The following is a 25,102-nucleotide window of genomic DNA, read 5'->3' as shown; positions in this document are numbered from 1 at the left end:
AGCTCAGTGTAAGTTCAAGCATGAAGTCTTAAGATTACTAACATGACCTAACTCTAGCAATGGGGTCTTGTACCACACAATGAGGTATGACCAAAGTACACAATGAATATTTAAAAATTTAAAAATTTTTATAGTAAAAGTCATTGCTATTAATTTTCCTCAAAATAATTACCCTCACTCTGAATAGATTTATCCTAATATTCTTGCCATTTCTGAAGAAATTCCAGAAGTCCTCCTTAAGGACATCTTTACAAGGTATGATTTTTTTAAAATTTGTGATTGCTGCTGCTGCATACCATCCAATGGTAAAGCAGGGTCATAACCTCCTCCACCTTGTACTTTTGTCATGGAACTATGTAATGTCTGGGGCATCCTCAAAGTAAAAATAATCATAAAAGAAAAAGATTTCCTTCAGGACATTGAGATAGCTATGATAATGCAACTAAAAATATGAAAGAGGATTTCCAGCCTTGTTTTTAGAAAGTGCCAAGGACAATGGGGATAAGTGTGTTGGAAGTGAGGGACATTTTACTGTTCTGTGGTAACTCATTAAAATATAATCATTCATCATGTATTCTTTTTAAAATTAATTTTATAGCAACATTTTAGTTAACGAATGTCATTAATGTCATTCATCATTGGAAATTTCTACTTTTACATAATCTATCTTTGTCCTAATATTTTTCCTATACCCCTGCCCTCCCTTCAACCCTCCCACTCCTCCCTATTTACAAAGACTTTGCTTCCATTTTTTCATTTGCTCACATTAATTCAATTCCATTCCTTCCTTTCCTGTATCCCTCCCACTTCCCCTTTGCCCCTTTCCTTCCTCTTTCACATTATCTATTATACCTCTTAGTCCTTCTTTTTACTTTCAATTTCTCATGACAGAGAAACTATTTGGTATTTACACATGTGTGGACTATTTATTTTACTTCAGGTTATTGCCTCAATGTGCATACATTTAGCTAAAAATGTCTGTAATTTTTCATTCTTTATGGCTGAGTAGTACTCCATTTTAAGAAGCAACTCTTTTCTTCATTTATTTTTTATACCATTCTCTTAGTCTCCACTGCATTATTTTCTGCTCTGATCTTTCTAATTTCCTCCTTTGTATGAGCTTTGGATTTGTCCTTCTCTTCTTTTTCTAGAAGCTTGGTTTTCAGAATCAGATTGCTTATTTGAGCTTGCTCTGTTTTCCTTATATGAGTATTGACTGCTATGATTTTTCACTCATATGACTCGTTTCATTGTGTCCTATAGATTCCAATATGTTCTGTTGACATTGTGATCTAAATGTAGAAACTGTTTGATTTCTTCTTTAATTTCCTCTGTGACCCATTGGTTATTCATAAGTGTGTTATTTAATTTCCATTCATTTATGAAATTCTTGCAGTTTCTTTTGCTATTGATTTCAAATTTTATCACACTATGGTCTGATAATATGCATGGGTAACAATTCTTTGCACTTATTTCAATATATTCTATGAGCGAGTATGTGATTTATTTTGTAGAATATCCCATGTTCAGCTGAAAAGAATGTGTATTCTCATTTTGTGGGGTGGAATACTCTGGAAATATCTGGTAAGTTCATTTGTTCAAGAGTTTGATTGAGTTCTAGTATTTCATTATTTTTTGTCTAGTTGATCTATCTATTTGTGACAGTGGGGTATTGAGGGCCCCCATTACTATGGTATTAGTGGTTATTTGATTTTTCATATCCATTAGTAATTTTTATATAGTTGGGTGAACTAGTGTTTGGTGCATATGTATTTATTTGTGATTGTTAACTCTTCCTCTTGGACTGTTCCTTTTACAAGGATGTAGGTTCCTTCTTTATCTCTCTTAATCTGTGTTGATTTGATATCTAAAGATAGTTACTCCTCATTTTGATTTCCTGTCACATGGGGTATTGTTTTCCACTCACTAACATTCTATGAGTTTCTATTTCTATTAAGTGTGTTTCTTTTATGCAGCATTTTATTGGATCTTGCATCTTGATACATTCTGCCAACCAGTTTCTTTTGATTGTTTAATTGAAGCAATTAACATTGATAATTATAACTGGTATGCATTGACTTATCATTGTCATGACTTTTTGTTTTTGTTGGATTCTCTCTGTTTGCATTTAATTTCTTGTCTTACTGATGAATTCATACTGTGGGGCTTCCTGGGGCTGTGATCCTTGTTGTCTTTTCCTAGAACAGGTGGTCTTTGTCATGAAAGTATGTCATTTCTCCATCAATTTTGAAAGATAGATTTGCAGGGAACATCAATCTGGGTTGATGGTTTTTTTCTTTTAGGGCATGAAATCCATCACTACAAGCTCTTCTTGCCTTGAGGGTTTGTGTTGAGAATTCTGCTATGATTCTAATGGAGTTTCCTTTGTATGTGATTTGTTTCTTTTCTCTAACTGCTTGTAGAAGTTTGTTCTTCTGTTAAGTTTCTGGAATCTTAACTATTATATGCCTATGTATAGAATTTTTTTGATCATGCCTATGTGGAGTCTTATATGCTGCACTTATCTGTTTGTCAAATTCTTTTCCCCTACTTGGGAAGTTTTCCGCCATTGCTTCTGTGAACAAATTTTTGTGTTATCTGCACACTCTCCTGTTTCTTCATTGACTCAATCAGTGTTATGTTCTTCTTTGCATTGCCTAGCAGCTGGTGTATTAATTTATCATGGTCCTCTATTTTTAAAGAAATTTTTATTTTCTCTGTCACTAATGGCAATCCTATCTTCCATATCTGAAATTCTGTCCTCACAGTGGCTTATTCTGCTGCATAAACTTTCAATGGAGTGTTCAGTCTCCCAGAAATCTCTTTGCATCTGTTTTATGGGTTACATTTGTTTTCTACATTGGGATTCAATCATGTTCCTCAGCTCCTATATTTTTTATGTATCTCTGCTCTAGAATCATTAATCATGTCTTGCACTATGTCCACAATCTCTTTCATTATCTGACAATTTTTTTCTGAATTCATTTTTTCAAGATCCTTTTTTGTTGCTAGTTCAGGGAGTCCAGGTGGTTAAATATCAGATTGCTCCATCTTGTGGCCTTTAGGGGTTGCCTTAGGTGATCTGGAAATCTGATTTTGAGGCTTGTTTGTATATCTTCTCATTTCAATCAATGCAACTTGCTATGCCTTTGTTGAGGCAACTTTTTGCTCACCCAGTGGTCTTCAATTCTCAGCAAGCCACCGACTGGCCTTTTCTCTGCTACTCACCAATACACCAATTCCTGGGTTTAGAATGGTTGCCTTTGGGATCCCTGAGCTGACATATTTTCTGCACGGACTTCTGGCTGGGGCTTGTGTACACTTGGGATGGTATTTAGGTGTGACTATGGCTAGGGCCTGCCCCACTACATAGCTCTTTTCTGGGAGGGCCTTTCACTTGGGGTGTTGCACCCCAGGCCCTGATGTTTGTACAGGCTTCTGGCCTGACTCTCCATGTACTTACCAATGGTAAGGGGTGAACCACTGGCTGTTACTTTTTGCACCTATGCAACTCTTTTTGTGGCCCTTTGTGCCCAAGCTGGGGGGGTCAGGGCAGGGCCCTGTCTGGATCTGCCTGAAGCCAAACCTCTCTTGTCCACATTGTTGCTCACTTGGATCTGCAAGCACTTACTTATGGTATTTTGGCAGGAGGTTCTGGCCATTGTTTGTGCACCTGTGCAGTTCTTTTCTGGGTGGTCCTTTGGTGTGGGCCTGTGTCTGTAAGTCACTGAGGTTGAGAAGGACCTTGCCTAGATCTGCCTGGAGCTACACTGTTCTGTCCCACACTAGTGCTGGCCAGGATCTCTGCAGACTTACTGATGTTATCAGGGTGGGCCTCTGGTTGTTGCTTTTGTGCATGTGCAACTCTTTTCTGGAGGCCCTTTTGCTTGGGTCTGTGTTCACAAGCCTCTGGGGTTGGGGTGGGGCCCTGGCTGGATCTGCCTGCAGCCATTCATTGTGTTTTCCGATCAGACCTCATATATTTCATGGTGTTAAGGTGGCATGGTGTAAGCAGTCCTTGACAATCTAACCTAATGTTAAATTGCATCGTGCCCAATTCTTAGATCATAGAGAATTATGCAATCTCAGGGATGCTTTAGAGCATGTGCAGAACTTTGAATCCATCCCATGCAAATACAAGTCTCTCTTTGGGTCTAGAGAAGTTCTAGAGCTCCATTTGTAAGTACTGATTGACAATAGCTGTGCTAATTGTGGTTGGAAGAATGGGTGGTACAGATTGACTCTTGGCTGACAAGGCTGATGTTTAATTGAGTCACACATGAGGTTGACAGTGAAAGGAGCCTGTGGCATCTCAGAAGGAGGGTATGTATATCCCATGCCCAATCCAGGTTATAAATGATGCAGGCTGAATCTCAATCCTATCCCACCAGTGCACACATTTCAGCCAGTATAAGGGCTCTGTGAATTCTGCCTTGTGTATGAGGTTTTCAATTCCTACTGGATAATGAGTCTCACCACAGTGGTCCTGACACAGAGATCCAACACAAAGCTCTGTTCCAACTTTTGTCCCCTGCTCTCCGGTGGGTGGAATATTCCTCTGCTCTGCTACCCAACCTTGAGAGAGGGGTGTTGGAAGCAGAGTCCTTGCTGCCTAGCCTTTGAACTTCCAGCTGCTTAGTTCATGGGCTTCTGTTCAGTTCTGTTTCAACATGTTTAGCCTTGTACTAGATATCAACTCTAAGGCCTTCATTTAATCACCCTGCCACCAGGCAGGAGGAAAATCTCCCCATAAAGGTAGGCAACCACGGAGCTACTCTCTTCATAGACATTTCTATTCTGGGATTTTTTTCTTTTTTAAAAATTCCAAACAGACCATGCTCATAGCAATAATAAAGGCCTTAACATATCCACAGAAATGGAATTTTTGCAAACTGATCTCTCATAACATAGTGGAATGAAACTACAAACCAATAACAGAAACATACTTAGAGTACAGTAACTTTTTTTCTCTTCTCTTTTTTTCCTATTAGCTTTTTCATATAAGGAAAATCATGTGATTTTCAAGCTTGTGTATCTAATTTCCTTCACTTAACATTATGGTCTCAAGTTACACCCATTTTCCTTTGAATGTCTCAAGTTTGTTTTTTTAATGACAAAGTTGTACTCCATTGTGTATGCATACCACATTTTCTTCATCCATTTGTTGATGGGGTAATAGGCTGTTTTCAAGAATTATTTATCATGAATTGTGCTGCCATAAACTTCTTTTTGGAAGATACCTAAAAGGGAATTGCTGGGCCAAATGCAATTTCTGTTTTTAGTGTTCTCATTTTGTGTACATACTGATTTCTATAGTGGTTGCATCAGTTTACTATCCCACCAACAATGGAGAAGAGTTCCTTTCTCCCCATAATCTTGCCTGCATTTGCTACTGATTAAATACTGGATGATTGCCATTGTTCCTCAGGTGAGACGGAATCTTAATATTGTTTTAATTTGCATTTCTTATATGGTAGCAACCTATCTACTAGAAAATCAAGCATTGTTTTATCTTTTTTCTAGTTGTATGGAACATTACTGGAACAAATTGCCTTGGAAATAGAAAAGCACATGTGTGTGGGAACCACACTGCTGAACTTCTGTTTCTGTTACCCAAGAAAAGATCCAAACAATATTTAACAGATGTTGTATCCCTCTCTATGCCAAGCATATATAGGCTCTGCAGAATCAAAACGAAGGATGCTCAGGGAATTCCTATCAGTCATTAAGAATCTAGTTGTGTAGGGGGAAAAATAATGAATATGTTTGCATAAGAAAAAATAGCATGTTCTTTTAGGGTTCTATGGAAAATAAAGCTTTCAAATGACAGGATGTTTGAGTAGAATGTGTGGCCTTGAGCCTGAACAGTAATAATGCTAATATCTAAATATGCCTTATCCTTAAAATACATATTCATGTTATATTTGGTGATGCATACAGTACCAATTATGTTTAATTCTTAGTCTGGTTGCATCAAATTCAGATCAACTCAGAAGAAAACATTGATGCTCAGAGACACAAAGAATGTGCCCAGTGTCACATAGATGATATATTTGGGAGTCAAGATTCAAAATTAAATGATGGTCTCTGAGGCCCGTGTACTGAACTTGTTCAAACTTTTGGCTGAGAGTTGAAACAGAATTCAGAGTTCCATTTCAAACTAATAGAATTTGTGTTTTCTGACTAAAACCCAACATCATGAATTCATGTCTTCCTCGAGATGAAGAAAACTTATGAAAATGAAAGAAGAATGGACAATTGAGAGGAGGGGCAAGAGGAGGAAGGAGGTGAGCAGGGATAGTGGAGTTGGGGCTCCTGATGGAATTCTAATGATTCATTGATTGACCAGCACCCTTTCACCACTTGGAATGAGTTATTATAAATGGACCTAGTGCTTTTTGAGCCAACATGAAACAGATGGATATGATTCTGTGCTGATTATGTCTTCATGTCAACACATTTTTGATTGTGCAGGATCTTGTCACTTCATCTTTGAATCTGGATTTCTGGCAAACAAAATAAAATAAGTTCATGTAGATTTTTAATCCATGTTTGAGTCACCATGAGTACTACTTTGGGAAAAGAAAAACACTCTAAAGAGAAAGATCCTAAAGTACCAACAGCCAAGGAAAGAGAAAAGGAGCCAAAAGCCTCTGGAGGTTTTGGAAAAGAAAGCAAAGAAAAAGAACCTAAAACCAAAGGGAAAGATGCCAAAGATGGTCACAGAGAGTCCAATGCTGCCCACCCAAGGGTTGCTTTTTCAGTTGACTACACAAACAGCCAAATCCAGCACCTGGAACTAGGAAAAGAATCCAGTAATGCAGAAGTAATTAAGGAGCTCAACAAATGGTGGTAAGAAAATTCAGTGCATTTGGACTAATCCAAAACCTCTATATACATATTGCCATCATCAATCAGAATTGATTCAATTAGCATAACTTTATACAGTAACAAATTACAGTCCCTCAAAGCAGAGGTGGCCTGTTTAGTAAATCTCATGACAATGGCTCTAAGTGAATATTCACATACCAGTTTGCCTGATTCTCTCTTTCTATTTCTCTTTCTCTCTCTCTCTTTTTTTTTTTTTTGGTACCGGGGATCAAACTCAGGACCTGACTCTCTTGTTAACTTGAAGAAGCTTCAGATGATTGATATGCAGCATAATAAACTGAGAGAAATTCCTTCAGTGGTGTATAGGTTAGATTCTCTCACCACTGTCTACCTTTGCTTTAATCGTATAACTACTGTGGAAAAGGACAACAAAAACCTCACAAAACTCAGTGTGCTTAGCACTTGAGAGAACAAAATCAAATAACTACCTGGTGAAATTGATGACTTATGTAACCTCATTACACTGGCTGTAGCTCACAATCAACTTGAACACCTCCAAAGAGGATTGGCTACTGCACACAGATTACCAACCTGGACCTGCAGCATAATGAACTTCTGGACCTCCCTGATATGATAGGAAACTTGTCCAGTTTAAGTCTTCTTTGGCTAAGATATAGTAGACTGTAAGCAATACTCAGATCACTAGCAAAATCCAGTGAACTTGAAAAATTTAATTTAGAGAACAATAACATTTCTACTTTACCAGAAAGTCTTTTATCCAGTCTTCTAAAACTGAATAGTTTGATGTTAGCTATAAATTGCTTCCAGTTATATCCAGTGGGTGGTCCATCTCAGTCTTCTACCATCTATTCCCTCAACATGGAACACAGTCAAATCAATAAAATCCCATTTGAAATTTTCTCTAGAGCAAAAGTATTAAGTAACCTGAATATGAAGGACAATCAGTTAACATCACTTCCTTTGGATTTTGGAACTTGGACAAGTATGGTGAAATTGAATGTAGCTACTGATTAGCTCAAAGATCCATGAGGATGTTTCTTGTCTAGTTTCTCTTGAGTTTCTAATATTAACAAACAATCTTTTAAAGACAATTCCCCATGGTCTTGGGAATCTTAGGAAATTAAGAGATTCGGATCTAGAGGAGAACAAATTGGAATCCTTGCCAAATGAAATTGCTTATTTTAAGGATTTACAGAAATAAGTCTTGACAAATAACCAGTTGACCAAGCTTCCCAGAGGCATTTGTCACCTCACGCATCTCATATGCCCGGGCCCCTGAGAAAATCTGCTGACTCATCTTCCCGAGGAAATTGGTACACTGGAGAATCTAGAAGGACTGTATTTGAATGACACCCCAACTTGCACAGCCTTCCTTTTGAGCTAGCTCTCTGCAGCAGGCTCTCAATCATAAATACTGAGAAGTGCCCACCCAGTCACCTCCCCACTCAGATTGTTGCTGGGGGACCTTCTTTTATCATTCAGTTCTTAAAGATGCAGGGTCCGTATCTTACCATGGTTTGATACAGATGTGCATGTCCTACACACTATTCAGAATCAGACTTCCATTCACATTTCACATCTGTATCTGTGTCTATTTATGTAGAAATTGATATATATGACAGATATATAAAGAATGCATTATGTGTTTCTGGTAATAAAGGAATCACAGCCATTTAGATTTTTAAAAATTCTGTACAAATGCCTTACATAAGTTTTCTTTCCTGAATTTGATGGATATTATTCTGTTGTGTAAATCTGATATGCCAGTTTGCTTAAAAATTGCTAACAAATTATGAATTTATTAAATTTACAGAACAGAGGTAGTATAGTTATTTATATACATTTGTCTTGGAAAATATAAAGGCAAATGATTTTGTTGCAACTTTTCATAAACATTTCCCCTTGCCAATTGTCAAATCTTTAAATATGATAGGCCCTAAAGGTGGAATATTTCTTTTACTTATTTTGAAATTTGAGATTTAAATTTTATATATTGTTTACAGTCAGAGTATATTGTTGGATTTCTTTGTTTGTTTTAATTTGCTGTGTTTTCATTAGTCACAACTAGAGATTCTATCCTCATTAAAGAATTTGCATCTGCTGATTTAAATATTAAGATATATACTATTAAAACAACTAGCAAAATAAAAATATATAGTGAGTAAAAAATTTAAAATTTGTTTAATTTTACATATCTGATGAGTTGTGGAGCAAAATCTGAGGTAAGTCTTTGGATAGGTGTAGGGTATTGAAACCTTTCCTAGTATAAATATGTTTTCTTAAGTTTGATGGAATAGAAATTTGTAGTAAAAAGAATTTTTTTCATTTCTGAAAATTGCAAATCCACAAAAACTAACAAATTTGGTGAATAAATTATACATAAACAAATTATATATATGTATATACAATACTATATAGATATCTATTTATTATATCATAAACTACAGTAGGTAACTTTAAGGACTTTTCTCCCTATTCTTGTATAATGAAATGGATGTCTTTTTTGAAAACTGTAATATATGTACATTTTGAGGTTATTTAGCAGTGTACTATGGTTTTATATCTTGAATTGCCTTGTGCATCTTTTTGTTCTGGAATATCTGTGTCTAAGAAAAATGTCTTTACAATGTGCTGTGTTGCTGGTGAACGAAATGCAATTTTCTCCATTTGTGGGGCATGGGCTTCAAACAATATAGTTTAGTACCATCACTTTTAAACTCTCCTTTCTAGGTAGTTGTTAATACAGTTGTGGAAAAGAGGAACTTTGCTTAGAAGCCATTGGAAAGTCCATGGAAAATATGTAAGATGTGCATGTACTATCTGATTTTTTTTTTCTTTTTAGTCCCTTTTAGACTAGCAAAATTGCAAATGTGTGCCCCTTATGTAATGCCCTTCTTTTGGTAGTATTGGTTTGTCATTTTATATTGAGATAGACAGAGCAAGTGCATTCTTGATATCATACAAAAACACTTCCATACAGTGAATAACTATTATATATAATTACATATTGCTGCTTTTTATCCCATTTAGTTAGGTATTGTCTTCTAAACAATTTTTTTTAATTAAGACTATAAAATTGAAAGAAATTTTGAGTGTTTTGCTTTTTCTGGAACTCAAATTCAGGACTATCCTTGAGGTTAAACCTATATTCACAATTGACAATTTTATAAGGAGCAACTAAGAAATGGAAGACAGGTGAAGATATAAAACCCTAGAATGCTTAAATGTGCTGTAAAACTATTGTAGATGTCACTGGATTTTACCAAGTAATATCCTTTCTTCTTTTCCATCTACTGTGGCTTTTCAGTTAAAATTTTGTTTACAAAAGGAATTTGTTTACAGTTCTACCTTGAAAAAAAAGAATGGACAATTGAAGCAAAATCCAAGAGGAGAAAAAAGGGAGTGATTTCCCATGAACTGTCATATGTTAACACCTTTTTATGATTCCTGTCTGAATATCTACTATCCTTCCTATGTTTGCTACAACAAAAATAATCTACATTGTTCCACCAGAAGTTGAAATGGAAGAGCTCAGTTAATGAAAGTCATTACCTGCAGTGAAAGGGAAAAGATATGCCATAATGGTATCAGAAAGAGAGCATGGCCAAGGTGTCCTGTGACTAGATTTTCATGGTCTGATTCTATGTTTTTATCCTCAAGGATGCAATTAATATAGTATATTTTATTCTATTTAGGTGTGGTTATATAGATAAATGATCATGAGATGCATTGAAAAGATCATTCTTCAGAGCCTCACACAGTTACTATCATTCTTTTCATCACTATGAGAACATTAATTTATGATCATTTTTGAGTGCCTATTGGATTATTTAGTGGGACTCATCTGGAGGGACAGATGACTCTAAATCCAATATTAGAGAAGTCAAAATTCTGTACTGCATTCCTCCTGAAAGATCAAAGAACACAAACTTTATAAATATTAGAGTTTAAGTGTTGCATGTAGCAGGCTTCCCTTGTGGGTACTCTCAGTGCATTATCCAAAGAGATGAGAAATTATGACCCCAAGAGTCACTCCTCCAACCACTGTCTCCCTCACAACTCTACAACAACGATGCCAGTATGACATACTAAAATTTATGGGATACAATGAAAGCAGTCCTACAAGGGAAATTTATAACAGTGAATTCTCACAGCAGAAAAACCAGAGCAATCTCAAATAAATAAACCAATCTTGGTCCTCAAAATTATAGAAAAAGAAGATAAATTCAGGCCCAAAGCCCATATGAGGGAGGAAATTATAAAGATCAGTTCCAAAATTAAAGCAACTGAGACTAAGAAAACCATACAAAGAATTAATGAATTAAAGAGTTGGTTCTTTGGAAGAGTAAATAAAAGACACAAACCCTTAGACTACCTGATCAAAAAAGGAAAAAATCTCAAATTCATGCAATTAAGAATTAAAAAGGTGAAGGGCCGGGGATTTGGCTCAGTGGTTCTGGCGCTGACCTCACAAGTGCAAGGTCCCAAGTTTGATCCCCGGTACCAAAAAAAGAATTAAAAGGGTGAAAGCACAATAGATCCTGAAAAACCATATGATCATCAATACCTATTTTGAGAAACTGTACTCTAGTTAGATGGAAAACTCAAAAGAAATGGACAGATTCCTGGATACATATGAATTCCCAAAGCTGAATCAAAAAGATATAAATATTCTAAATAATCCAATATCAGTAAATGAAATTGAAGAAGTAAATTTTTAAAATGTACCCACAAAGAAAAGCCCAAGTCCCGATGCATTCACTCCTAAATTATATAAGAACTTTAGAGAATATATAAAGACACTGCTCTTCAAACTCGTTAATGAAATTGAAAGGGAAGCAATACTTCCAAAATCATTCCTGGAAGCAAGCATTACCCTGGTAATGAATCCAGAAAGGGATTGAACTAAAAAGAACTAAAGGCCAATCTCCTTACTGAATGCAGGTGCAAACATTCACAATAAGATACTGGCAAACAGAATGCAGCAAGTTATCAAGATCATAAACCATTACCAGGTAGCATTCAACCCAAGGATGACAAAGATCACATAATCATCCCAATAGATACAGAAAAATCATTTGTCAATGTCCAAAACTTATTCATGATTTTAAAAAACCCTCACATAATATAGGTTGTCATCAAGAAATAAACTAATAACAAATGCTGGCAGTGCTATGGGGAAAAAGGCTCCCTTCTTTTTCCTCACAGTGTAGACTCATGCAAATACTCTGAAAATCACTGTGGAGATTCTTCACAAAAACTAAAACTAGTGGTTCCTTTTGACACAGCTACTTGCCTTCTTGATGTCTTCTTGAAAGAGTTAAAAGCATTATGCCACGGAGATATATGCACACCCCTTTTTCTAGCAGGACAATTTGTAATATGTAAATGTTGGAAATAGCCTAGATGCCCATAAATGGATGAATGGATAAAGAAAATATGTGCTTTTTACATACAACCAAGTACTACTCTGCCATACTGAATGATAAATTTGAGGAAGTTTTAGATTAAATGGGATGCCCTTTGAGAATATTCTTTTCAGTGAAATAAATCTGAAGCATGGTGTTTAAAGATTGCACTGTTTCTCTGTTGTGAGAAACTGAAAGTGTAAATAAGGACCAAAATGGATGTTAGATATTGAGAAACAGAAAGAAAATGTTCAAATTGGAAGAGAAACAAGAGAGAGGACAGGGGCAGAGATACAAGGAAAAAGGAAAAGAAAAGAGAATGGAAGAAAAAAATAGAAACACACGTTTTGTAAATAAGGAGGTGAGGGGAATGAAAAAAGAAGAATCAAGGTATATTATGTATAGGTACAAATTTCCTATGGTAAATATTATCACTAAGTATATCAAAAGTATACCAATAAAATTAAGTAAAATTTAAAAAAAGAACTACTACACTATGTCAAAACTTATATTATGCACCATTTATCTTGTAGGACATTTATGAGTCAATATTTGTAGGTTATCTTAAATATTTAAGTAAACAACTTCTATATTTTTCAATTTATGGGGATATAAAATCTTATAATATTCCCTTCTGATTTTTGCATATATGAATTATAACTTTTAAAGTCTCCTCTTTTCTTTCTGATTTTGTTTTAATCTTCTCATTTGTATTTAATTTTAATTTTTAAATTTATCTATAGTTGATGCATAGAAAAATAAAACATATATTTTAATGGGTACTATTAATGTATTGTTACAGTTATACATTATGCAATGTTTGAAAAATATTAAATATATTGTTTTTTTAAACATTTTTATTTGTTTATAATGAAATCTTTTAAACTATTTTCATTCAGTATAATTTAACTAGTATGTGATTCCATTACATAATGACTATATTCTTTGTGGAAAGTTAGTATATATATATATATATATGTATATATATATATATATATATAAAATGTTATTGAAGTATGGTCTTAAAAGTATATATACATATATAATTATATATTATAAATAATTAGTGGTATAAATAGCAGACTTGTCTTTACAAAACAAACTAGCATGGGAAGGGGAAGGGATAGGAGTGAAAGTGGATGAATAAGGAATTAGGCTGTTTTATGTAGATGTACAAATCCACAGAAGGAATGTAAACATTGTGCGCTACAAACATATATTAAGAAAAACAAAATAAAATATAATAAAGTAAAGGTTACCTTCAAAAACACAAAGAACAAAAAATGTTCCTGACTTTGTGGAGAAAAGAAACTTCTGAATGTATGTACTACACATACAATGGAAATTGGAAAGATGATTCCTCAAACAAAAGAAATTCCATTTGACCTGCCTAAACCTCTTGTGGGCGTCCTCCTATAAGAATTACAGTCCTCATATTACAGTGATACATACTCCTGTTTATAGCTGGACAACCCATACTGGCTAAATCTTGGAAGCAGCCTATATGTCTATCAACAGATGAATGGATTAAAAGAATATGGTTACACAGTGGAGTACCACTCAGCTGTATGGAAGGATAAACTGAAATCATGTGTGGGAAAATGGATGTATCTTAAGATCACAGTAGTAATAATAGTAATAAGTCAGCCACACAAGGTTAACATCACTTGAGTTCACTAGTATGAGAGCCCAAAAATATAAATTGTTTAAAGATAAAGTAAAAGAGACAAGTTAAGAATCAGGGGAAAGGATTCCATAGAGATTATGCAGGTTGTGATGAAGTGGGGAAAGGGGAAAGATGAGGTAGCAAAGTAAAAATGAGCAAGACATTATATGTCTGTGCACCAATTTCCAATTATGAAAATAATTATTACATATTGCACATATATACAGATAAGAGTAAGTAAAAATGAGATAAATTATAAAACTTGTTAAGGGCAACTAATGATAACATATTATATTCTTGAAAAGTTCTGAATGGATGTTGATTATTCTCCCCAAAAAAATGATTACTATTTTGAGATAATGCATATAATATTCTATATTAGTGATTTCACAATGTATTATATTCTCAACATAGCCTTCTACATAAGAAATGCATGGAATTTTATTTGACCATCTTAACAATATAATTGGAACCTAAAAAGTTGAGTTAAAATGAATGAGAAAAGATTTCTGATAGTCTGTGTCATTGTAGGCAACAAATGATCTATAAAATTTCCAAAGGTTGATCCATAAAGAAATTACATATTGCTTAGAGCAAACCTTGTGACTTTGAAATCAAACTTAAGAGAAAATTAGTTTCTCCCAGAGGAAATAAATGCTACCTGAAGATAAAGCTGTCTGAAAAGTTTGAAGCAACTTTGATTTTCAATGAGGGCTGGCTTTTCCATCTGTTCTACTTCCTTTTATCAGGCATTAGAAACTAAAATGTGTGTCTAATAAGAGCTATTTTACTGGACAGTTTCCACCTTTTTACTACTCTTTCTTATAAGTTGTAGTCACCTATCAAGTTTCCTTAGTCTTCACATTTTAATTTCTATGAGTCCATGATTTCCTTACATAATGATTACAATCATTGTTGGGAGTTGGTACACATAATACATCCTAATATACTTTTATACTCTTCTCTCCCTTGCTCCTCCCTCAATCTCTTGGTCACATTCCCTTTTGCAAAATGTCTATCAACCAGTTTCCTTTCATCCATCTTCACTTATCTTTTATCTATCTGTCACTTATTTTTTTAGTTTCTCATATAAGAGAAATTATTTGAATTTTAAGTTTGTGTGTCTGATTTCTTTCACCTAATATTATGGTCTCAAGGTGCATCCATTTTCCTGCATCCAGTTACTTACTAACTACATGCTGAAAAACTATTATATACGAGGTGTTGTCTAACTTGTTCCAATTTCAGTGGTGTTTGTCTATTGTATTCCTTATCTATTTTCATAGGCAGATTCCACTTTCAGATAATCCCTATTTTTCCTATTTATAGTTTCTTCTTAGTGTCTACAATCGCACCTACCAAAGTCATTGTCATTTGCTATATTTTATAATCGATTTAATTTACTTTTTTCATAGCACCTGTCTCTTTACATGTTCAGGAAAATATTGAATGACTAATGTTGGAGACATCATCTTTCATTTTCATGAGTTTAATGCAAATACTCTAAAGACTAATGGAAGAGTTCCATTTGGCCATGGTTTGAACTTAAGCACTCTGAGTTAGAAAACCATCTTTCTATTCATTATTTGCTTATAGTCCTCACATGTGATGCTAATCAGGTAAATTTAAATTTTTCTCACATATAGTTTCCTATTATGATCCTGGTTAGGGTTTTTATTCATTGACCCATTTTTGTGATGAATTATGGTAAACAACATCTTCTACAATAGCTACAGATATTGATTTTTTTTTTTCTGGTACAAGGGATCAAACTCAGGGCCTTGCACTTTTTAGCCAGGTATGGTGACACTGAGCTAAATCTCTGGCCAAGGATATCTTTTTTTAACTTTGCTACTTAGTTATATTTCCATATTAAGGCTTGTGGTAAGTTGCACCTTTACAGGTAAAGGAGAAATTTAAACTGGATTTAAATTTGCAGTGTGAAAGTAGAAGTTTTGATCTGGCTGTTTAGTGTACATCAAACATATGTACTTGTTTAGAACCTGCACTGTGACAGGCACCTTGGAAACCACTCACAAGATAAATGTTGAGCAGTAGCTGTCACAACCTCAAGGTCAGCATCTGAATACCTGTTTGAATCTGTTTCATGGAGTCCATTTCTTTCTTATGCTGGGCATTCATGGCTTCCAGCATGTTCTGAGCTATTTTTTTTTCTATTTTTTAATCTGTTTCTGTGGTAATGGCCAGGATGATGAGCAGGTTCCCACGCACTTTGACCAGGTACCTGGACAAGAAGAGTCCAAAGAGAATGGACTGAACTTCTGGATCCTCTGAGAGGCCCAGTAGGATGAACTGTGATAGTCCTATGTGGTAATATGCATGCATGTCCCTGTTTTATCTTTAGGAGAAGCAAGAAACAGCAGTGTCCAATGGACAACCATTGGCTCTTCAGGTGGTTACCACCCCATAATATCATCTCCCCATGAATGCTTTTCAATCATATTGTGTCACTCGCTGGCAGTGGTTCATTCAGCTGAATGGCAGCAATTTCCCTTTTAAAATGTGAAGACTAATTCATATTTTCTTTAATTTATCAGATATTCCTTCTGTCTTTATATCATTGACTCAGTTGTTTTATTTTCAATTTTTAATTCATGGCTATATTTAAATTTTTGTTTGATATCAATTCTCAAATATAACTGAAAACTTTTCATCTATTTCTTAGATAATCTGTATACATCTTTATTTTACTACCATAACAATAGTTATTAAACAGTGATTCTTACACAAAATTTTAGTCTACAGTTTGACAACTCATTGGTATGTAACAGTTAATTCTCAGTGCTACATTTTTCTTTCTAAACACATGGTTACTAGTGATACACTGTAAAACTTCAAAATATGCCTTCATTTTCATTGTGCATCTCAGTAAATGACAGCTATCATTCTATCTATTCATGTCTATATTTTCTTTTTTATTATATTATTTTGAACACATAATTCTCTTAAAGTATATTGCAGAGCTCTGATTTAAAAGCTTGCTTCGTAAGTCTAACATTCTGGAATACAATCCTGTCCAACCAGCATAATATATTTACTATGCTGAAAAATAATTTAAGCTCTATTAACTGCAAACACATATTGTCTTCAGTAGGAACAGTACACAGTTAGCACAAGGTAAAATTAAAACAAAATTAAATAAAATAATTTTTCCTCTGGCTCCTGCCTTACAAGGAGAATCATATAAACATGAATTTTGTTCTTTATCTCTCAGGAAATATAACTTAGATGGCTCTCATTTAGCAATATCTTTTTAAACTTTGTCACCTTTGAAAGGAATTCATATAAATATAATTGATCTCTTATCTTTTTGACCTGCCATATAGCCCTTTTAAATTATAAATATAGATTATTTTAGAGGGCCTGCCATCTATCTCTTATTAGAGGAAAAAGCATCTGTACTACATAGAAAAAAGGAGGTAAGGAAAACAACCACCATTAAAATAAAATCCTAAGCTTATGTGTTCATGTAATCTCATGTGTCTATTCTCTTGAGTGGAAATGTAGTCTTAAAACAGCAAACTTAATGACTCAAATATATATTGATGGACATGATTAAAATATTCACAAGTTATATGAAGAGAATTACTGTGTAAGCATTAAATGTCAGAATATAGACTTGTAAAAATTTACATTCCCTGTGCCAAAAAGCTTCACTATAATGAATACCTAGTAGTTTTCAATTAATTAAGAGAAAAATATTTAATTAAGAGAAAAAATATTGTAGAGCATGTTTGTCTGAGAAGGTGGGTAGGCATATCTTTCTGAAACAGGAAGAATTAAACTGTCAATCATAGGAAATGAGGAAGGATGAAACACTTTAGACAGAGAGAACAGAGTGTGTGGCTTCACTATCAGATGCTTACCTTGAGGTTGTGACAGCTGCTACTCAACATGTGTCTTGTGAGGAGTTTATACTGTGCTTGTCATGGTGTAGGTTCTGAAAATGTACATATGTTTGATGTATTCTAATTGTCAAGATTAATATGATTACTATAACACTATATGAAATCATGCAGCTTATCACAATCCTTGATACAGACCCAAAACTAATTAGTAGAATTAAATAAATGACATTAATACTTATTTGAAAAGAATAACACATGATTAATGAGGAACAGAGATTGTAAGAATATTGTAAGAATAAGATGTTGGTTACCATAATTTGTCACAATAATAAACTGACAAATATAGGCCCTAACCACAATTATAACAGAAGAATGTGTTTGAGAAAATTTAACAGTGATTACCTGCTCAATATCTAGTATGAAGTCTATAAGCAAATAATGAAACCAAGATGTTTTTCTAACTCACTGATTGCTTGTGTTCAAACCATAGCCAAAAGAAAATGTTACTTTAAACCACTAAAATATCGGGGCTGGGGATTTAGCTGAGGGGCACCACACCTGCCTTGTAAGTGTAAGGTCCTGAGTTCAAACAAGCTAATAAGCAAACAAAAAATCCACTAAAATATTTGTGGTAAATTGTAGTAATTTTTTAAACATCAGAAATAATTTGTTTTGTAGATGCTATTGTGGACGCTAAGGTGAAACTTTAATTATAGTCATATGGAAAAATAAGGGCTATCAGAAAGTGGAATGTGCAAATATAGGTAGGAATATAACAAAAAACACCACTTAAATTGGAACAAGTTAGACAACACCTCATACATAAAAGACTTTCAGAATGTAGTTAATAAGTAAAAGACTATGTAAGAGAAAGGATGCACCTTGAGACTATAATATTGGGCATAATAAATCAGGCACCCAAGCTTAAATGTCACATGGTTTCTATTCTATGAGAAATTCAAAGTAGAAATGAATGAATGAGCAGAATAAAAGATAGATAATAGGAAAGAGGGACATAGAATTTTGCAAAATGGAAAGTTACCAGGAGTTGGAGCAAAGACAGAAGGGAAAAGACAATTAAGATATGGTAGGTACACCTGAATATGAATGCAATCATTATGTACTGCAAACATGAACTAAACATGTACCACAGAAATTAAAAGTTAAAGAACAAAATAAAAATATGATAGACTGCACTTATAAAGAGTGGTGAAGAGTTCTAGACTCTCCAGACTAGAACTCCTATTGAGCAGAGGTTTTCGTTTTTAAAGAGTGAGAGAAGAACAGAGAATAGCTGGAAAAAAGCAAGTCTTAAAGGAAATGAATATTGCTTCAAAATATATGTACTTCACCTTCATACACTGAAAATGGGTATTTCAGAGTATTGTTATTCTAGAGGGAAAGCCCAGTACACACCTCTCCTTCTCCTTCACTTCTTCCTTCACCTGCCCTTGCTGGGACACAGCCACCTCTCCTATGGCTGTCACTGCAGCTTTCTGTTCTGCAAGCACTGCCCCTAAGAAACCCACTTGCCTTTTCACAGAGGATGACCACAGAGATAAAGGTGGGTGCCCACAGGTGTGTTTATATTTTAAGATTTTAAGGATTTGACTCTCAGAGTACCTAATTAAATAAATTCTTGTATGATCTTTTCAGGCTCCACATAATCACCTCCCTTGGGAATGGAAGAAGAAAAGATAGTGAAAAATTTTCAGTGCATTTTATGTGTACTGAGGTAAAAGGTGATGAGATCATTTTATTTCCTCCAGCAGAAATTAATTTTCTCTTTAATTGATTTCAAAGTCACCAGGTTGGTTGTAATCCATATGTACGCTCTGCATGAAAACCATGCCAGGACAATTTTTGCTATGTTACACATAGTTGGAACACTCAGAAACTTTATGGATCATTTTTTATCCACAATGATGCAAAGTATCAGAAGGCTTCTCCTGTTAATTTTTTCTCTCAATGTTATTAGTTTTCAATTTTATTCTTTAGTTGATCAAATAAAATTGCATGTGTTTCTTAGATACAATATGGTATTTTGTAATATAATAAATTGTGAAATCACTAAATCTAGAAAGCCACATGCATTACTTCATAGAGCTTTCATTATTGTGTGGAAATCACTTAATAAATATCAATTCCGAACTTTCCAAGAATATACCAGTTGTATATTATCTTTACCTCTAGGTAACATGCTTGATAATTTATCCAATTTTTATTTAATTTTATTTCTATATGTTTGCAATAGATAATGATTGCATTCTAAATGAGGAATTCATTCATACACTTACATCTTGATGACTTTTACATTCATATGCTGGATCTGCCTTTTCCTCTGCCAGCTTCTTTATATCCTCCTTCAATGTCTATGGAGCTCATATTCCTGTTTTGTAACATGCCTCTTTTACTTTTCTCTTTAAGTAATTTATAATTTAGTGGCTATCATATTACAGAAACCATGAGACATTTAAACTTCTGTGGCTGAATTATTTGTCTTATTATTAATATGGTTCAAGATATATTTAATTTTCTGCAAATGATTCAAATTTATCCTTCTTTATGAATTGAATGGTATTCCACTGTGTAAATATACTGTATTTCTTTATCCACACATCTGCTGATATACATATATGGGCTTCTTCTAAGATTTAGCTATTATGAGTTGTGTCATAATAAACATGAGTATGTATGTATCATTGTAATATGATGTCTTTAATTCTTTAAGGAAGACACCCAGAGAAGTTATAGCTCAGTCAAATGGAATTTCTGTTTGGGATGTTTGAAAAATTTTCATACCAATTTCAAATTGTGATTGTATTATTTTTCATTGCCTCCAACAACATAGAAGCGTTTCTTTTTATGCAGATCGTCAACATTTGGTTTTTTTAGTTCTACACAATAGCTTTTATTTTACTTTGATATTAATAATAAGTGTTTATAGTACATGTTTACATTTCTTGTGGGGACTTGTTGCATGTGCATAATACATCTTAATTCCTTTTTTCCCTTTTTCTCTCCTTCTTTCAACACTCCACCCATCTCTTGATAGACTTCCATTTTTTTGTACATGTTTGCAGTATATAATGCTTATATTCTTAATGTGGTGTTTGGTCAAATCCATAGCATATTTTTTTATTAAGTTTATTGGGCCATTTTAGGTATACAATACAGTTACATTCATCATTGGCATCTTTTACCAATCCATGATGTATCTTGGTTCTTATTTTTTCCACATTCCCTTGCTCTTCATTCACCAACTGCACCCTTTCCTATCATAGCATATTTTAATTACTTTTTAATCTCCTTTCTCTCTGTCTCCATTACTTAGTCCCCTTCCCATGTGAAAAAGATCTATCTACCTACTTCCTATCCTGTGCATTTTATTTTGTTACTGATTTATACTTTGGATTTCTCATACAAGAGAAACTATTTGATTTTTAACATTATATGCCTCATTTATTTCCTTTAACATTAATGTCACAAGTGGCATTCATTTTCCTCCAACTGGCTCAAGTTTGTCTTTCTTCCAGTTTTTGTAAGTATCATGTTTTTATTATCCATTTTTCCATTGATAGGCATATAGATTGTGTCCAAGATTTACTTATTATGAACTGTGTTACTATAAATATGGGTATACATATATCACTGTAATGTGACATCTTTAACATATATGTAGAACCTCAAATAGCCATGAAAGAAAAAAATCCACACTGAGGCATATAGTAGTCAAGGTTCTAGAAATTCAACACAGTACCATAACATTAAAAACTGTTTGAGAAAAGAAATAAAGCAACTATAAAGGAAAACTCATCAGAATCACAATGGACTTCTAAATTCAAACCCTTATGTCAAGAAGAGTCTATAATTAAGTACTTAAAGTCACAGAGAAAAAAATCAAAAAAACAAAAAACTCAAAGTGATATTTGTACCCTCCAATTTTTTTTCAAAATTGATGGAGAAATAAGATACTTCTATGATAAAGAACACCTGAAGAAATTCTTGGCCACCAAACCAGCACTCCAAAAATTTCTGAAGAATATTCTAGAAAAAGAAAATAAAGACACTAATTCTACTAAGCCATATAGAATGACTTCACAGGGAAAGGCAAACAATTAAATAGAAGAAAAAGAAAATGAACAGGAAAATATTACAATGGCAGGGATAATTCAAAACCAATCAGTTATAACTATCCACGTAAATGGTTTCAATTCATCAATCAAAAAAAACAGATTGGCAGAATGGATCAGGAAAAAAGAACCAAAAATATGCTGCATACAAGAACACAGGTTTAACTCAAAAAGCGTCATAGACTGAAATTTAAGGAATGGAAAAAAATACTCCGTGGAACAGAAACCTTGAAAAAAGCATGGGTAGCCATACTATTTGCATGGATTTCAACCAATGACTGATTAAAAGAGACAAAGAAGGTCATTACATACTTGTTAAGGGAACAATCCAAGAGGAAATAATAATAATAAATATATATACACACCTAATACTGATGGCTCAACCACATAAAAGAAACATTAATAGACATAAAAAGCTAGATAAACACTAACACATTTGTAATGGAGGTTCTCAACTTCCCATTGTCATAAATAGACAAATAATCCAGACAAAGATCAACAAGGAACTATCAGATGTGACTCAAACCTTTGAACAAATGGACCTGGTAGATATCTACATAGTGTTGCACCCCAAAACAACAGAATATACATTATTTACAGCAATACATGTAACTGTTTCCAAAAGAGACTAGATACTATCTCATATAACATACTTATCTAAATGCAAAATAATTGAATTATTCCTTGGATATTGTCAGTTCATAGTGCAGTGTAACCAGAATCAAAGGCAAAAGAATCCACAAAAATATATAATCACATGGAAATTAAACAAGAAATTAAACAGTTTCTACAATTGAATGATAATGCCAACATAACATACCAGAACTTATGGGACACAATGAAAGCCATCATACAATTCCTTGTATTTCTTTATACTAGTGAATTCCTACAGCAGAAAAATGGAGCCAGCTGAAATAAATAATCTAATGCTCAGTCTAAAACTTCTAGAAAAATAGGAACAACTCAAGATCAAAGCTTGTACAAGAAGAAAATTATAAAGATCCAGAGCAGAAATGAATGCAATTGCAATTAAAGAAAACAATACATAGAGTCAATTAGTCAAAGACTTGGTTATTTGAAAAATTAAATAAAATAGACAAATACATAGGCTAACTTATCTAAAAAGTAAAGAAAAGAGAAGATCCAAATCCATGGAATTAGAAATTAAAGGGAGAAACCATAAGAAATCCTATAGAAATTCAGATCATCAATACCTACTTTGAAAGTCTTTACTCAAATAAGATGGAAAATTTAGAAGAAATGGATAGATTTCTAAATACACATGAATGCCCAAAGATGAATAAAGAAGTTATAAAAATTCTAGGGCCGGGGATTTAGCTCAGTGGTTCTGGCGCCTGCCTCTCAAGCTCAAGGTCCCGAGTTTGATCCCTGGTACCAAAAAAAAAAAAAAAAAAGAAGATATAAAAATTCTGAACAATCGAATATTAATGAATTTAAATATGTAATAAAAACTACAAACTACCAATAAGGAAAAACTTTGGTCCTGATGGATTTGCTGTGTAATTCTGCATGAAGATTAGAAAAGATCTAATACCATTGCTTCTCTTTAATGAAATTCCCACTCTTTAAAGAAATTGAGAGTAATACTCCAAAACTCATTCCTGGAAGCAAGCATTACCCTGAGAGCAAAAGCAACATAGGATTGAACCAAAAAAGAGAACTACAATAATATCGCCTCAATGAAAATAGATGCAAAACTCTTCAGTAAGATACTGGCAAACAGAATGCAGCAAATAATCAAGGAGATTATACACCATGACCAAGGAGGATTCATACCAGGAATTCAAGGATAGTTCAACATAAGCAAGTCAATAAATGTGATACTTAACACTAACAGAAGCAAGGACAAACACACATGATCATCTCAATGGACACAAATAAAGCATTTGACTAAGTGGAGCACATATTCATGATGAAAACCCTAAAGAGTATTGGAATAGGGGCCAGGGATTTAGCTCAGTGGCACCACACCTACCTTGCAAGCAAAGAGTCCGGAGTTAAATAAAAGATGAGCATATGAAATAAAAATTTAAATTATTATTTGCAGATGGCATGATAGTCTACATAGAAGACCTCAAAATCTACACCAATAGGCTTCTAGATTTAATAAGCAAATTCAGTGCCACAGCAAGATATGAAGTTAATACTAAAATATCAATAGCATTCCTGTACACAAATAAGAAACTCACTGAGAAATTAGGGAATCAATACCTTTCATAACAGCATCAAGAAAAATGAAATACTTAGTAATCAACCTGATTCCCAAGAAAGTAAAAGAGCTTTACATTTAAAAACCCACAACTCTGAAAAAGGAGGTCAAAGAGGATATCAGAAGATGGAATTATATCCATTATTGTTGGACAGGCACAACTAATGTAGTGAAAATGGCCATATTTCCAAAACTCTTACACAGATTTAATGCAATCCAAATCAAAATATAAATAACATGCCCCACATAACTGAAGAAAACAATCCTAAAATTCACTTGGAACTAGAAGAGATCTAGACTACCAGAAGAAATTCTTGGGGGAAAAGGCAAAGCAGGAGCAGCACAATCCTTCACTTGAAATTATTCTATAAAGCTACTGTGACAACCACCACATGGTATTAGCCAAAAAGCAGATCCAAAGATCAATGCAACAGAACAGAAGATACAGAACCACCTCCAAACACACACAGCTGCCTTATCTTTAACAAAGGAGACACATCTCTTTACTAGAAGAAAATTTGCTTCTTTCATAAATGTTGCTGTGAAAACTGGGTTTCCACATGCTGAAGATTAATCTTAGAGCCATATCTCTCCCAGTCACTAAACTAAAATTGAAGTGGATCAAAGATCTTGATATTAAACAAAAGCACATAATCTGCTGGAAGACAGAATAGGCAAAATTATTAAAGACATAGGTGTTGGCAAAGAATTAGTGAACAAATCCCCAATTGCATGGATAATAATGAAAAATTTGGATTACATCAAATTTAAAAGCTTTTGCACAGCAAAAGAAACCACCAACCGAGTGAAGAGACAACCCACAGAATAGGAAAAAAATTGCCAACTATTCATCATACAATGGGCTAATATCTAGAATACATAAAGAACTTAAAAAATAAGGTGTCCCAAATGTAAAGCCCCAGTTGCATAATTGGTATCTAAAA

At 33.9% G+C, this 25,102-nt stretch overlaps 1 pseudogene; it reads left to right on the top strand.

Moving 5' to 3' along the window:
- The first annotated feature begins 6,562 nt into the window (after nucleotides 1-6,562).
- LOC101712385 (leucine-rich repeat protein SHOC-2-like) lies at nucleotides 6,563-8,373 on the top strand (annotated as a pseudogene).
- Nucleotides 8,374-25,102: the final 16,729 nt, after the last annotated feature.

The sequence above is a fragment of the Heterocephalus glaber genome, unplaced genomic scaffold (genome assembly GCF_053883595.1).
Source record: "Heterocephalus glaber isolate CG9 unplaced genomic scaffold, H.glaber_assembly_v1.0 deba00001266, whole genome shotgun sequence".
In the NCBI taxonomy this organism is placed as follows: Eukaryota; Metazoa; Chordata; class Mammalia; order Rodentia; family Bathyergidae; genus Heterocephalus; species Heterocephalus glaber.
The sequence above is the reverse complement of the archived record's forward strand: the minus strand, read 5'-3'. Positions and strand labels throughout refer to the sequence as shown.